We start from the raw sequence: 16,171 nt of genomic DNA on the forward strand, positions 1-16,171 counted from the left end.
CATTTGTCATCAACAATAATGATTACAGACTATTTTGCCACAGAATGTTTGTTATTCTAGCATGCTGTGAGGAGTAGAAAAAGAAGCTGTAGTTGATACACAGAACAAAACGCACTGAAATATTGGCCAAAAGGTACAGCTAGAATCCCTTTCATACAACTATGTAAATTGTGTTCATGACAGGTGAGGGATGTCATTCTGTTACCAAACCTTTTTATGTGGTCACTGTTCCTGTTTTAAAGGATGAAGTTTTCCCGTCGGAGAACATGTCAAAACAGCGCCCTCCTTCCCTGGAAGAGAAACACCCACACAGACATGTACACGAAAAATATATTTCAAAATCAGGTCAGTTTTATATGGGCGGGGGATTGTTGGGTCCAAATTAATGCAAGTCAGAAGAGGGCATTTGAATGTGTTTTGAGTTTGTTACGGGGCTGGGGTAATTTAAAAGATTCAGAGTACTTCTTTGGATTCTCCGGTCAATAGCTTCTAATGATATTCACAGAATCCTGCATTCCGTTATCACTGGAGCTCACTTTCAAGCAAAACTCTACACTTCCCCTAAATTTGTTTTCCCATGGATTTTAAATATCATGATATCTGGTGTCATACATAACCGAACATTGCTGGAATGTAATTAGGTCATACAGGGGTCATGAAATGACCTCTATAAAGTACCAATGGCCTACAGCCAGGCAGAAGCAAAGAGAACTGGAATGTTTCAGCCATGTCCAAGTATGAATCTTCTTATTAATGAGGGGATATCTGGCCAAAGCACTGTGATAGCACCTGATACTAGAATGCATTTTATGTTTGTAATATTAATGGTATGATCAATTGAAAGAGAGTTAAAAACAAAAACTGATAATGACATTTTCTGTTCATAACAAACATATAATATTAAAGCCCCATTAGCCGTATCCTTTTGCATTTTTATTCCAGAAAATTCCATCCTATCTTCTTTTGTGCACCTCTTTTTTGTTTACCTGCTATTAATCAATACTATAGCAATTCAAAAGCATAAAGTGAATCTTTCACAGAACACGGGTTCTTTTTTTTTTTGCATTTTAAAGCTCCATAAGCTGTATCTTTTGGCTATTTTTTTAGAACTTTTGTTTTGTGGTTTCCCTATTGAATTCCTAAACTGTCATTTAATGCCAAGTATTTAGCATATCAACACAACATATATGAGTAAAATCTACATTGTTACTGTTGAAAATTGTATTCAAGTCCGGACTAGAATTCATTTGTAAACAATAAACAATGATCACTACACACATACAAGCTGTGTTGACGAAAAGAATCCTCGAAATTTCAGCATGACAAACGGATTAGGGTCAGACATATACATGGTAGTTGAAATACAGAAGCAGAATACTGAAAAGCTTGCCACAAGTTACAGCCTATGTCCCTTTAATACCTCGCAGGAGAGAAACAAAAACACAACAAACAGAAACCTGAATAATAAACAAACCAAAACAATGAACAGACTGATCGTAAATACTTTATGATAAACATAAAAGTAGAGCAATATCGAAACCTATCAACTAATGTAATCCCCATAGCTACTTCAGAACAGTCCTGCCCTCTGGAATCAAATTAGAGATATTATGACCTGATTGTTCTGTTTCTTTATACGTCTGTTTACATCTTTTTTATTATCCTTTTGTCTTTTGCATGTCATTATCCTTTCTTTTGTGTTCAGATTTCTGTCAGTTTGTTTGACTATTTGCTTGTTTATTTGTTTACTTGTTTAGCATTCAGCCGGAGTCCCCTGTGTAAGGGCAATGCTTTTGATGTGGGAGTATAAATTGTTAACTAGGAACAAAGCACCTACTACGCCAAGTGATGTTACTACGGTTTCCTGTAAAAAACACGAGCAAACAAATGAGGCACACGAGAAAAGAGGCACTGAGAGGCATAAAGTGCAGGTGGTTGGGTGAAAACAGGAGTGAGGTTCTGGTGTGAAGGTTCCGTAGAGGGCGCTCAACTGACCTCTTTAGTAGGAAAACTGACTACGGGTGGTATCTTACGCCCGGCCAGTAAATTAAGAAAAATTACCTAAACCATTTTATTACATCATCCGTCTTCTTTTGCAAAATCAAACTGACTGTTTTTTTCAAAAGCTGGCAACCAGCGAAACTGGATGGCTGTGACAGCATTTTCGCCTGCTAGAAGCGGTAAACATACATCTCGACAGGCCTAGGTAAGAAATATTAGCAAAGCGTACGGTCCATATCGTCAGGATGGAATTCTAGATAGCTAAGCTACGAAGTCCCACCTATGAGATGTAAAACACAGATAGTTGATGACAAAATCTAGGTTGTCAAGACGCAATTTTGACGATTTTTCCCGTCATACATGCCGTTTCAACATGGCGGCCTAAGATAACGTCGATGCGAAGGCAGCAGTCGTGGTAAGTTTTTACCGTTATTTTAGTTTTGAAGTGAGAAATCGTGAAAAAATGTATCGCCTTCCGGGTCAAATATCATGGAAAATGCCCTCGTGAAGTATTTTTGTCGAACGTTTGGTATTTTTAGATAAGATAGATGTTAATTGCGGACTGCTGTGGGTCTGCTAAGCAGATCTGTGCGATATCCATAGAAAACCACGTGCGTATCAGTACAAGTATGGTACACGGTATGGTGCAGTGCAGTGCAATTTAAGATCTCAACTCGTTGACTTGTTCGTATACAACATGCGACTTCTACCATCTGATCTTTGAGATTACCGTATGTGCAGGGTCTAGCTTATTAAATGGTACTCATGCAAAGTTTGCTCTATTTCCTATTAGTATTTGCAAAATCGCACAGATCTGCTGGTAGACCCCACAGCAGTCCGCAATTAACATCTATCTTCTCTAAAAATACCAAACGTTCGACAAAAATACTTCACGAGGGCATTTTCCATGATATTTGACCCGGAAGGCGATACATTTTTTCACGATTTCTCACTTCAAAACATAAAAATAACGGTAAAAACTTACCACGACTGCTGCCTTCGCATCGACGTTATTCTAGGCCGCCATGTTGAAACGGCATGTATGACGGGAAAAATCGTCAAAATTGCGTCTTGACAACCTAGATATTGTCATCAACTATCTGTGTTTTACATCTCATAGGTGGGACTTCGTAGCTTAGCTATCTAGAATTCCATCCTGACGATATGGACCGTACGCTTTGCTAATATTTCTTACCTAGGCCTGATACATCTCCACGGGAATTGACAACGTGTATATGGCATCTACGACTTTCCGTTTGAGGTGAGTGTACTGTTGAAGTCATAGATAGGAAATGCTTCGCAGTACCTTGCTGTAGTTTCATAGAACACAACTTTCCCCCGTCAATTATGTGTGGTGGGGAAACGCGCACCAAGTAAAATAGCAGGGAAAGTTGAGGGCGATGGCACTGTTGAACGCAATATCCTGGTGAATAAAAATGGCTGCATACTCATTGTGTCGAAGCATCTATTCAATTCAACTGTACATGTAATCGCTTCGATCATTTCAGAAATAGTAAGCTTACAGCTCCTGGTCCATTGCACTCTTATGGTAAGGTATATGAATAGGTACCGCTGTTTAAAAACCCCCACCCCATCCTTCCTCCTTTTCTCACCTCATGAAGACTTTGACCACGGACCTTTCGATAATTGAGTGACATTCCCTGGGACATTTTGACCTATTTTTTGATCTCCCGAGATCTTTGACCTACATTCAGAGTGTCGATTGTCGGAATTGGGACATTAGATAGCTTGAAATCCAAACCCTGCCTCGCTGATTTCAATGTGTTCGTCAGTGCAAGCAAATTATCCGTCTATATTTTCCGTCAGTTGTACTGAATGTGATGCCCAGATCGAGATAGATATCGAATTATGTTCGTGTCATAAGACTCAAAAGTCCGTGGAGTACATTAAATAAGGGGAACTGTTGATTTTGCAGATGCATGTTTTCGGCGCTGAGAAATCGGAAAATTAACTGGTCTCGGTCTTACGCTTGCAGCATGCTGTGCTAGAGTCAAATAACAAATGACAACAATATCCTAGAATTGGCTTTAATTTACAAGATAGTATAAACGCATTTCTTCTCATATCAAGATTGCTCACATTTAATTTCAGAGTTGCAGTTGCCACATTATTATTTGTTGCGCTAAAATTCTCATACCATTAAATGAATAAATATTATATAATTTATTATTTTCGCATCTAATCAGTCATTGTAAATACTCATCGGGTTATTATTATACTATGAACTTTCTACATTTGGTCTATCTAAATTTTACTGTGAATTTTTGTTCTAACATTGACAGATTTTTGACCATGGCATATGTGCACTTACGGAATATCACTGGACAACTTGTTCGAAGCGCCATGAGGAGCAGATGTCCAAGTGTTTTATGTAGACAGTCAACTCACACTCAGGAAAACAGAAATGGAAAGTGAGTTTTCTTCCTTGGACAATACTGTAACATGTTTCTCTGTGGTGATGTCGCACATGTAGAGAATTGCAATATCTTCATGTCTGAATTCGAAACAGTACAGATCTTCTGTAAGAGCTTGTAAATCATAATTATCTTGCGTGACACAAAGGTAATTACCCAGGTGAAAAAAATTCGAAAGTCCCCTTTGCAGACTTGTCCTTCCAAATCATGGTGCAAACCATAGACCCTCGAGAAAAATCCCGTTTTTCTCGAGAGTCAAGGTGCAAACGAAGTGATGGGAAAGAAGGTTCACTGGAAAACAAACAGCAGTGATCTTCAAAAGGTTGCTTGTAAAGGTAGACGGAGGGGCGGGGGGACTGTGTAGGAGTGACAGGCTCTTTTGCACTTCATGGGGTTGCGATTAGCTACAGCGACTGCAAAGATATAGCCTTCTGTTACCCTCTTTTGAACGCACAATAACCAAGCACGCATACTGTGTACTTACAGGTACGCGCTTGTTTTGGGTCGTGTTCGGAAAGTTTGGTCTCGTCTGATTTTTGAAGACACCCTTTCTTACGCAATAACATCAAACGTTGTCTTTATGGCTGTGTTGTTAGATATCAAAGTTAGCTATAGCGATTATAAAATCACTCTGTGAAAAACAGTGGTGATGGCCATTATTGCAGGAACTTCATTACACATTGTATTATGATTATAGAGAATGAAGGTTGTTAACATCAAGTACCTTTTATACATATACTTTCAGATCTGACAATTATGGAGTGAAATACGAATTCCTATCTGAGCAACGTGTGATGGAGGCGGCTACACTAATAACTGAAGAATTCCCTAAACATAACCCGATGATTCGTTATCTTCGAATCCCTGAAGAAGTATTTCATCAGAGAAATATTGCAATGTTGCAACATGTCATGGACAGTGGCATGGTAGCCGTGTGTGCCATAGAAACCAGATCAAACGACTTAGTTGGCGTCGCTACAGGTTCATTAATATCTAATTCAGACCATTTTGAACGTCTTCACGACCCAACAATGTGTGAAGAATTTAGTCCTGCGCGACTGCTGTCCAGAAAATTAGTGGACATGTTCTTCAGCTTACCAGAGGTTAGGAAATTGCAATCTCAAGGCCAACAGTTTTTGTCCCTAGATACTAGCGTCACGAAGGAAGGTTATCGCAGGACGGGAATACTAACTTATTTTGTAAATTGGGCAATTGACATTGCTAGATCGAAAGAAATGAGAATTTTATTTGCAAGAACGACCAGCCTTGAAGCTGAAATATTTTGTAAATCATTTGGTTTTCAAGAGCTCGGAGAAATTTTGTATGAAGAATTTGAAATTGATGGTGTGAAACCCTTTAGACACATTGATTTATGTTCTAAACGTTCAAAAATCTTCACGATAGAAATTTAATTACACGTAATTATGGGAACGTCTGACCATGCTATGTGAACCCTATAAGGAATAATAAAGTTTCGATTTATTCTACTGGCTTCAAAATACGTCTACATCAGACTAGCAAATAATGTGAAAAATTGAAAATTCTAACATTTGTGCCCAATGTGCATTTTTCAACTGAACACATTTCTCACTTGAGTAGGAAATACATTTTGTGTACAACTTTCTTTCCTATTCTGAATAAAATGTTATAGATTCAAACAAACTTTGAAATGTCTGCTTTTGATGATATCGAGCATATTAGAGTAAAAACCGAGGCAAACGGCGTACACCAAACGCGATTTTATACAGGATATAGCCAACGCTTTGGCTTATATCTTACAGGTTTACGTGAACGACGTCCACGGTGATTTACAGTCATCTAGATCAATCTACAAGCTCAAACTTTCACTCTGACACAATAAATTCCATTTGAAAAATTTAAATAGAAGAGTAGTGTTCGGTATGACCTGCGAAGCCTTCCTACACCTCCATCAAAAACTTCCAACCCAACTCAAAAAATGGATGACCCTGCCTAAAAGATGATACAAATTTCATGACAGCCAGCCCACACAATTGCAGGAGCAAATTTTGATATTTCAATATTTGTGGCCTATGTGTTATAAAATCTTCAATAAATGTAACTGTGACCATATATTTTTCAGTATTTTGTTCCATGTATCAAGTACGCTTTCCTAGTCTACGTCCTGCAGCATTTTACAAATACCCAGTGTTTGGTTTGTCAACATTGGTTGTTAGAAATGTGACATGTGTTGTTCGTGTTGTTTACAATTGAAATCAAGTCCAGACCTGAATTTGATTATCAACGCTGTGGGAAGTAGACCTAGAAACTGTGGCTTACACAACCTGAAAAAACTATCAAAAGTTTGAGTTACTGGGCCCATGATTATCTTTCATTTTCCCTCTCGCTCGATAGGATTTTAATGATATTCACAGAATTCTGCATGCAGTTGTCACGGAAGCTCACTTTCAAGCTAAACTATGCACTTTCCCCTAATTTGTTTTCCCATGCATTTTAAATATCACCATACCTAGTGTCGTGTATAACCGAAATTGCCAGGATGTAAGGTTGTACAGGGGTGATGAAAATTACCTCAATAAGGTATACGTACCCAGGCCTACACCAGGCAGAAGCAAAGACAACTTGAAACAATGTTGCAGCCTTGTCCAAGTATGAAGCTTCGGGGGGATAGCTGGCCACTGCACTGTGATACTGCCTGATACCAAAATATATATTTTATGTTTATAATATTCATGGTTTTAATATTAATTGAAAGAGAGAGAGGTACAAAAACCAAATAACTTGTATATTTCTATTCATCACACACTTATATTAAAGCCCAATTAGCCGTATACTTTTGCATTTTTATTCCAGAAAATTCCATCCTATCTTCTTTTGTGCACCTCTATCTTGTTTACCTGCTATTAATCGATACTACAGCAATTCAAAAGCACAAAGTGCCTTTCGCAGAACACGGTCTTTTTTACGTTTTAATAGCTTGCAAAAAAGAGACAAAAAGAAACATAACCCCAGAAAAATAAACAAAACAAAAAAACAACAAACTTATCGTAAATAACATAAATAAACATGTACAGTAGAGCAATTTTTAGACCTCTTATCAACAATTGTAATTATCCCATAGCTACTTCAGAACAGTCCCGCCCGCTCTAATCAAATTAGAGATATTAGGACCTAATTGTTTTGTTTCTATATTTCTGTTCAGGTCTTTGTTTAATGTCCTTTTGTCTCTTTCATTTCATTATCCTTTTTCTTGTCTTTCTGTAAGTTATAGTCTGTTTATTTCGTTGTCTATTTATTTGTTTACTTGTTGAGTATACTGCCTGAGTCCCCTGTGCTTTTGATGTCGAAGTATAAATTGTTAACTAGGAACAAAGCACCTCTACTACGCAAAGTAATGGCAAAGTTTCCTTTTTTTAAAAAACGAGCAAATTAATGAGGCACAATGGAAAACCGGAGAAGAGGTATAAGGTGTTTGGATAAAAACTGGTGTGAAGTTCTGTTGTGAAGGCTCCGTAGAGGGCGCACAATTGACCTTTTGAGTTGGAAAACTGAATACGGATGTCATCCTTTAATACGCCGGGCCAGTAAATTATGAAAATTTACCAAAACCATTTTATTACATTATCCGTCCTCTATTGCATAATCAAACTGACAGTGTTTTTTCTCAGAAGTCGGCAACCGGCGAAACTGGACGGCTCTGACAGCATTTTCGCTGGTAAAACATTATATCTCTACGGGTATTTTGATTTGACAACACGGCAATCTCTGTGACTGGTAACAACGTCGTCGTTCTGTTTGAGGTGAGTGTACTGCTTTAGGCATAGATTATAAGCTTAGAAATGCTTGGCAGTACCTTGCTGTACTTTCGTAGAAAAACTTATCCCTGACAATCATGTGTGGTGGGGAAACGGGCACCACACGAAATCTCCGGGTAAAGTTGAGGGCTATGAAACTGCCGACCCTCAGTTTTCTGGTTTTCCTGCTAAATAAAAAATGGCTGCATGCTCATTGTTCGTATACTTGCTTCGATCATTTCAGAAATTAGTAAGCTTTAAACAGGGCTCCCTGGGCGCTCCCATGACAAGGGTAAAAAAATTGGTAACGCTGTTTAGACTCCCCTCCTTTTTTCACCTCACAAAGTAAAGACTTTGACCACGGACCTTTCTTTTATAAAAAGTGACACTAGTTTTTTACTCTGCCGAGATCCTTGACCTATATTCACTCAGACTGACCCTTTGTCTTTCTTGAACAGACGGTACGAGTTTTTGCATCAGTTTGCGTTTGACCCCCGCCCTATCAAGAGAAAAATCTTGCTTGTTCTTTGTAATTGGAAATATCCAGAGTACTAGTACATCTTGTACAAAATTCCGTTCCCTTTTTACTGTGTATCTGTTTAGCTTATCAATGATTGCCCTGTGTACAAATCTGTATGGTCCGGACAATTGTACGCTATTGCGCCTCAGTGAACCCATAGGTGGGCCCTAGGCTTCAGTCTACCAGGCCCATAAGGCTATTAAGCTTACTGTATTGTTGCAGCTAGTATGTGGTCCTAGTATTATACGACCCCCACGAATCTCGTAAGAATGAAATTACCTAATGGTCGAAAGCAGGGAATGGAAACATCTGACCGTCTCGAGAATGATATTAATTTCTCCTTACGAGAGAAATTAATATAAATCTTGAGACGCTCAGATGAGATAAATTAACACACACAAAATTTACATCACATAAAGCACCGGTACAAGGCTAGGAATTCAGTGTCTGACTCTAATCCATTTGTCATGCTGATATTTCGAGTATTCAAGTAAAAGTACTCGATAAGCCTCTGAATGACGTCCATGCATCAAATATGAACATATATTCATGTTGTATACAATTTGCGATCCATGCATCCCTGATCAATTTAATATTCAACGAGAAAGCCTTCGGGCATTGCGAGCGGCTAGGTAGGACAGGGGAACCGGGGGATCACTTTTCTTGGGAGGTTCACCTTTATAAATGCTGACTTTGAGGAGAGCCATATTCCATGGAAACTATCGTATTAAACCTGAACAATAGATGTAAAATTTCCTTAAACGGTAAAAGAGAAAGTCAAATGATACTTTTAAAGCTCCATAAGCTTCATCTTTTGGCTATTATTTCAGAACTTTTCTTTTGTGGTTTCCCTACACTTTCTGCATTGAATTCCCAAGTTGTTTAATGCCAGGTATTTAGCATATCAACACAACCTATATGAGTATAATCTCCATTGTTATTGTTGAAAATTTTATTCAAGTCCGGACTAGAATTCATTTGTAAACAATAAACAATGATCACCACACATACAATATGTGTTGACAAAAAGAATACTCGAAATTTCAGCATGAAAAACGGATTAGGGTCAGAAACGGTAATTGACCACAGATCAAAACTGAATGCAATCAAATTGGACGAACTTTCAAGGTACATTGGTCATTCGTAGAAATGGTTACGTCACATGTTTGATGGAAGTAGCATAAGCTAACCGATTATAAGCTTATTGCATATTAGGCCACATATAAAGACTGAACAAATTAACTTTCATCGGTACATTAGTCATCAAACTTTGATAATGTTAAACGGTTTTTTTAGGGGGGCTTAGCATACTGATTGTGAAATGATTTGCATAAGTAATAGATCCTTGAAAATGACATACCGATCATGAACTCATTCGTGTATTGAACAAATTGTAATGATATCATACCTTAAAGGTGACAACACTGAGTTTTACTCGACCTGGGGCTGTGTTGACCATACTGTGGTTCAGATGTAGTGAAAGTTTTCTGAATGCGTCATACTTATCATCAGCTCATCAATGTGAAAAATATTACTGCATTTAGCTTTAGCTTTAACCAATCTTGGAATTTACTCAGCAGCCCAAGACACATTTTGCAATAACGCTTGCAGCAAATAACAAATAACATAACAATATCCCAGAACGCGCTATTGTACAAAAGCATTTCCTCCCATATCAAGGTTGTCCACATTTATAACTTTCGTCAACATCAGAGTTGAAGTTGCCATATTAAAAATTTGTTGTGATATAATTTTAATATCATTTAATGAATAAGTACTAAATCATTCATAGTTTTCGCATCTAATCAGTCATCGTAAATACTCAAAGTTAGTCGAATTCGGGTAATTATTAAACTGTGAACTTTTTACACGTGGTCTAATATCACTGTGATTTTTGTTCTAACATTGACAGATTTTTGACCATGGCATATGTGCACTTACGGAATATCACTGGACAACTTGTTCGAAGCGCCATGAGGAGCAGATGTCCAAGTGTTTTATGTAGACTGTCAACTCACACTCAGGAAAACAGAAATGGAAAGTGAGTTTTCTTCCTTGGACAATACTGTAACATGTTTCTCTGTGGTGATGTCGCACATGTAGAGAATTGCAATATCTTCATGTCTGAATTCAAAAAAAGTACAGATCTTCTGTAAGAGCTTGTAAATCATAATTATCTTGCGTGACACAAAGGTAATTACCCAGGTAAAAATTCGAAAATCCCCTTTGCGGACTTGTCCTTCCAAATCATGGTGCAAACGAAGTGATGGGAAAGAGGGTTCACTGGAAAACAAACAGCAGTGATCTTCAAAAGGTTGCTTATAAAGGTAGACAGAGAGGTTGGGGACTGTGTAGGAGTGACAGGCTCTTTTGTACTTCATGGGGTTGTGATTAGCTACAGCGACGTGACTGCAAAGATAACCTTCTGTTACCCTCTTTTGAACGCACAATAACCAAGCACGCATACTGTGTACTTACAGGTACGCGCTTGTTTTTGGGTCGTGTTCAGAAAGTTTGGTCTCGTCCGACATTTGAAGACATTCTTTTTTTAAAGCAGTTACGGTCAAACGTTGTCTTAAATTTATGGCTGTGTTGTTGAATATCAATGTTAGCTAAGCATATAACAATTGTAAAATCTCTCTGTGACAAACATGGAAACTTCAAACAGTGGTGATGGCCGTTATTGTAGGACCTTCATCACACATTGAATTATGATCATAGAGAATGAAGGTCATCAACGTCATGTACCTTTGATACTTTCAGATCTGACAATTATGGAGTGAGATACGAATTCCTATCTGAGCAACGTGTGATGGAGGCGGCTACACTAATAACTGAAGAATTCCCTAAACATAACCCGATGATTCGTTATCTTCGAATCCCTGAAGGAGTATTTCATCAGAGAAATATTGCAATGTTGCAACATGTCATGGACAGTGGCATAGTTCTTTGTGCCATTGAAACCAGATCAAACGACTTAGTTGGCGTCGGCACAGGTTCCATTAATTTCTAATTCGGACCAATTTGAATATCTTCACGACCCAACCCTGTGTGAAGAATTTAGTCCTGCGCGACTGCTGTCCAGAAAATTAGTGGACATGTTCTACAGCTTACCAGAGGTTAGGAAATTGCAATCTCAAGGCCAACAGTTTTTGTCCCTAGATACTAGCGTCACGAAGGAAGGTTATCGCAGGACGGGAATACTAACTTATTTTGTAAATTGGGCAATTGACATTGCTAGATCGAAAGAAATGAGAATTTTATTTGCAAGAACGACCAGCGTTGAAGCTGAAATATTTTGTAAATCATTTGGTTTTAAAGAGCTCGGAGAAATTTTATATGAAGAATTTGAAATTAATGGTGTGAAACCCTTTAGACACATTGATTTACGTTCTAAACGTTCAAAAATCTTTACGATAGAAATTTAGTTACACGTAATACGGGAACGTCTGACCATGCTATGTGAACCCTATAAGGAATAATAAAGTTTCGATTTATTCTACTGGCTTTAAAATACGTCTACATCAGACTAGCAAATAATGTGAAAAATTGAAAATTCTAACATTTGTGCCCAATGTGCATTTTTCAACTGAACACATTTCTCACTTGAGTAGGATATACATTTTGCGTACAACTTTCTTTCCTATTATGAATAAAAAGTTATAGATTCAAAACTTTTACACGTCTGCTCTTGATAATATTGAGTATATTACAGTAAAAACCGAGGAGAACGGCGTACACCAACGCGATTTTATACAGGAATGATATAGCCAACGCTTTGGCTTATGCTTTGGCTTTGGCTTAAAGGTTTACGTGAACGACGATCAGTGGGTCCTAAAATTATCCTTCAAAGCATTGTAGGGTTTTGAAAAAGTGTTGAGGACGTTTTCTCATTTGAATGACTATGTACAGAAGTTATGTACCTGTCCAGAGAAAAGCAGACGTGTTCAACCTGGAAATCAGAGCTCTAATGGGATTTTGTTTAGAAGTGTTTTTGCAGTACCGTATACCATCAATAGCCACGTGTACTCTATGTAAATCCTACACTTCACATCACTTGACTATTTCCTTTCGCCTTAACTTCGATGTTTACTTTAAAAACAGCGATTTGACGAAGTATGGTCAACAATGCTCTTATTCTTCTTGTGATATTCATCAAAACTATCATGATATGTACAAATTATCAGAATTTCTGAAATAATATTCTGAGATGTTGCTCAGTGGTGTGAGAGTATCAAAATCTAATCGTTGTTGGATTTCAGTGTCCGTATTGCACGAGTCAAATGACGGAACTAATGCACATTATATGGAAGTTTAGAGGATTGGTATGAGGATCTGAAAATTTTCGCCACCTCAAATTAATTAAGATAGAATGTGCCTCAGAGACAGATGGTCGGACTCTAAACTTTTACCAGTCTTTTTTGATCTACCATTTGTAGGGGTTACTTTAAAGCTCTTGGAGTAAGAAATTTTTCTCTATCTCAGTCTTTCGAAAATCGAAAATGTCGGTAAATGTTAGGTAATATGTTTCTTGAAACTTCACACCATGACCCCTATTTTCATTCTTGATTTGGTAAGAGAATACCGTTGTTGAAAGTTTCATTGAGGAAAGTGTAAGCAAAATTCTAACTCTCACTTTCGAGGAGCACGCTACAATGTACCTTTATAAGGTTTTTTGAAATGCGTGCATACGCTGACATCATTTTGGCATGGCTATATGCATGCTGCTGCGTCAAACCTGGTGCATCACAATGGATTTAGGGGAGAACCGTTTGAGTTCTGGGGAATGGAGGATGGGTATGGCAGTAATTTTATAAACAGCAACAGTGACGGCAATTTCTTTTCCTTTGTCAGTCCTGCAACAATTTACATTTTTTCCGTATGCAAAAGCAGTGGAATTTTTTCTCGGTAACCAATTTTTTAACTTTACCGTTAATTCATTTTGAAAATTGATTTTGAATGCTAGCTTCAAGAGTGACGCTGAATTTCATCAGTTTTCCTGCTGATCTCAAAACTGACTATTAGCTAACTCTTGTGATTGAGTTTTGCATAGACACAAACATGGGCATATCGTTCTCTTCAAGTGTACAGTCATTTGCAAGTATCAGAGCGCCCCCACGAGGTCATGTTGTTTAGGTAAATCGTGTGAAGCATCCATGTGTGCACAACAAGAAATAATTTTGTCAAGTAGTGCGATAATCTTCCCGTCTCATATTGTCACCACAATGTGGAGGTTAAAAACTGATTTATCATTCTGTCTGGAGTCAAGTTGCGCAGATATGTTTCACGAATTTACCAAACTGGTTTTATTAATAATATTCATATTTCATAATTACTATACTTTGCGTATCAACCATTAATACGTCATTCATCTGTGGATGGCAAGATTGCTAAGCCAGCATGGCTAGTCGACAGCTATCGGGTATGCCAAAACAAAAGCTGAGTAACTAGTGGGCTAGTCTAGCCACGATGTTGCTTTCTAAATAATTGTCATCAGTGAATGATTATCTTGAGAATGCATTCAGCTGAGATGGCAAATCATCAATGATATGAGTTAAGGTAGTATGTGCCTCGAAAGTGAAAGACTTAAACTTTTGCTCAAAATTTCCTCAAGGAATCTTTCAACTGTTCACTTTCAAAATCAAGAATAAAAATAGGGGGTCACCATGCAAATTTTGGTACTAGAGAAACAAATTACCCGAGATTTACCGATATTTGATATTCAAAATGGCCACCATCCCTGTGTTAACTGTACGGGGAAAAATAAAATTTTCCATTTTCAAAACACTAAGACGGTGAAAGTTTTTCTTATTCAAAGGGCTTCAAAATGAGTCCCCACAAGTGGTAGATCAGAAAAGAATTGTAAAAGTTTGAGAGTCCAAATATCTGTCCCTGGGGCGCATTCTAGTTATATTCAGTGATCAATGCTTTAGATTGAAGAACAAGGCAACTAATATTGTGGCTAGAAACAGTGGCTGAGAACTTGGCTGACTAAACCATATCACATGTACAACCGAATAAGTGACTTAAAAAGCACGATTTGAGAATAGTACAATCATATTGACAATATTTATTTGTGATTTTCATTATACAATTATACATTGTACCAATCAATCTTGGGTTGTGGTGACAGTAATAATTTTAACAATTCCGTTTCTTTTCTCATGAAACATATAAAACTTGGCTAATTTTTGTTACAATAAATGGGTAAATAATGGGTATATCAACAAATTGAAACGGAGAAAAAACAAAACCAGCTGATTTGTCCTCGATGAAAACATAGAGTTGAAAATTGTAATGTTGAAACACAGTGCAAGTTGTTGCCTGTTGCCATGGTATTGATAACACCATGGAGAGGGCAAAGGTCAGTCAGTGACACTTTATTTGAAATTGAGTATCCCATCCTTAATAAATTGCAGCTGTTGGTATATACATTGTATGCATCACAGACTTCCACTGTAAAACAGCATAAGTATATAATGTGGTGTGTATACCATTGCAACCATGTTTTCCTTGCACTCCCTGTTTAACCCTTTTACAATCATGGTTTGACCCAAACCCATTGTTATAGATGGCGAGTGTGGACCTGTCTACAGGACCTTGGGTTGGAACAGGTTAAAAGTGATGCTCTCTCTGCATAAACTCTTCAGAATTTACAGCTCAGATTATCTGCCATAACATAAGGTATATTAGTGGTTTACAAGAAGATGAAGATTTGTTAGCAGAATGAGTCTTGAGTGTTCTGGCCAAAGATTTTCTGTGTTCGGTTTATGTGGTCGGCAGGCTTTTTTTCATCTTAATAAGTTGGTTATTGTTCACATGCTTACATAAACAGTCATCCAAAGTCTGCCTTCAATCTCTTGTTGGAGATTTACAAAGTCTCTCGCCTGAACACCTGAAGGTTATTCATGTTTTGCTTGTCTAAACTCACTCGTCTGGGACTCTGAACAACAGCATATAGAATGAGGAATCCTATTTCAAAACAAAGTCATATTGAACAGTACATAATGGCCCTGTCACACCTTGACGATTAAGCCAGCGTATGCTAACGTATGAAAAATTTGGCGAATACTCTGGGTGTACGTTGAAAACGTTATGGCTAAGTTTTGTATAAGTTAAGAGCATGCTGAAGCACGCTGGAATACATTGTAGTACAGCGAAGTCGTCAAAAATTTTTGTGCACGTGCATGAACAAAACTTTTCGACATATGCCAGCGTATGGTTAATAGATCCTGCACATGTGGGCTGTAAGTTGTAGGTAGGTTATGCGCTCGTTGGCACACGTTCCCATACACGTTACTTGTAAGTTACTCATAAGTCGAAATGCGGCAAGATAGTAGCCTAACATATCCAAAACGTATTTTTAACCTATAAGTACGTTATGCATACACTGTGGATACGCCTAAAATTGAAAAATACATCATTAGAGATATGTTTGATAT

At 37.7% G+C, this 16,171-nt stretch overlaps 2 long non-coding RNA genes across 2 annotated transcripts; both read left to right on the plus strand.

Annotated features, from left to right (window-relative positions):
* Nucleotides 1-2,445: 2,445 nt before the first annotated feature.
* On the plus strand, nt 2,446-6,098 carry LOC139115328 (uncharacterized). Its single transcript, XR_011548099.1, has 3 exons — nt 2,446-3,262; nt 4,305-4,433; nt 5,182-6,098. It is a non-coding gene; the product is annotated as an uncharacterized lncRNA (long non-coding RNA).
* Nucleotides 6,099-7,945: 1,847 nt separating this feature from the next.
* On the plus strand, nt 7,946-13,158 carry LOC139116458 (uncharacterized). The gene is made up of 3 exons (XR_011548303.1): nt 7,946-8,215; nt 10,642-10,770; nt 11,493-13,158. It is a non-coding gene; the product is annotated as an uncharacterized lncRNA (long non-coding RNA).
* The last annotated feature ends 3,013 nt before the right edge of the window (nt 13,159-16,171 follow it).

Source organism: Ptychodera flava, chromosome 17 (genome assembly GCF_041260155.1).
Source record: "Ptychodera flava strain L36383 chromosome 17, AS_Pfla_20210202, whole genome shotgun sequence".
Lineage (NCBI taxonomy): Eukaryota > Metazoa > Hemichordata > Enteropneusta > Ptychoderidae > Ptychodera > Ptychodera flava.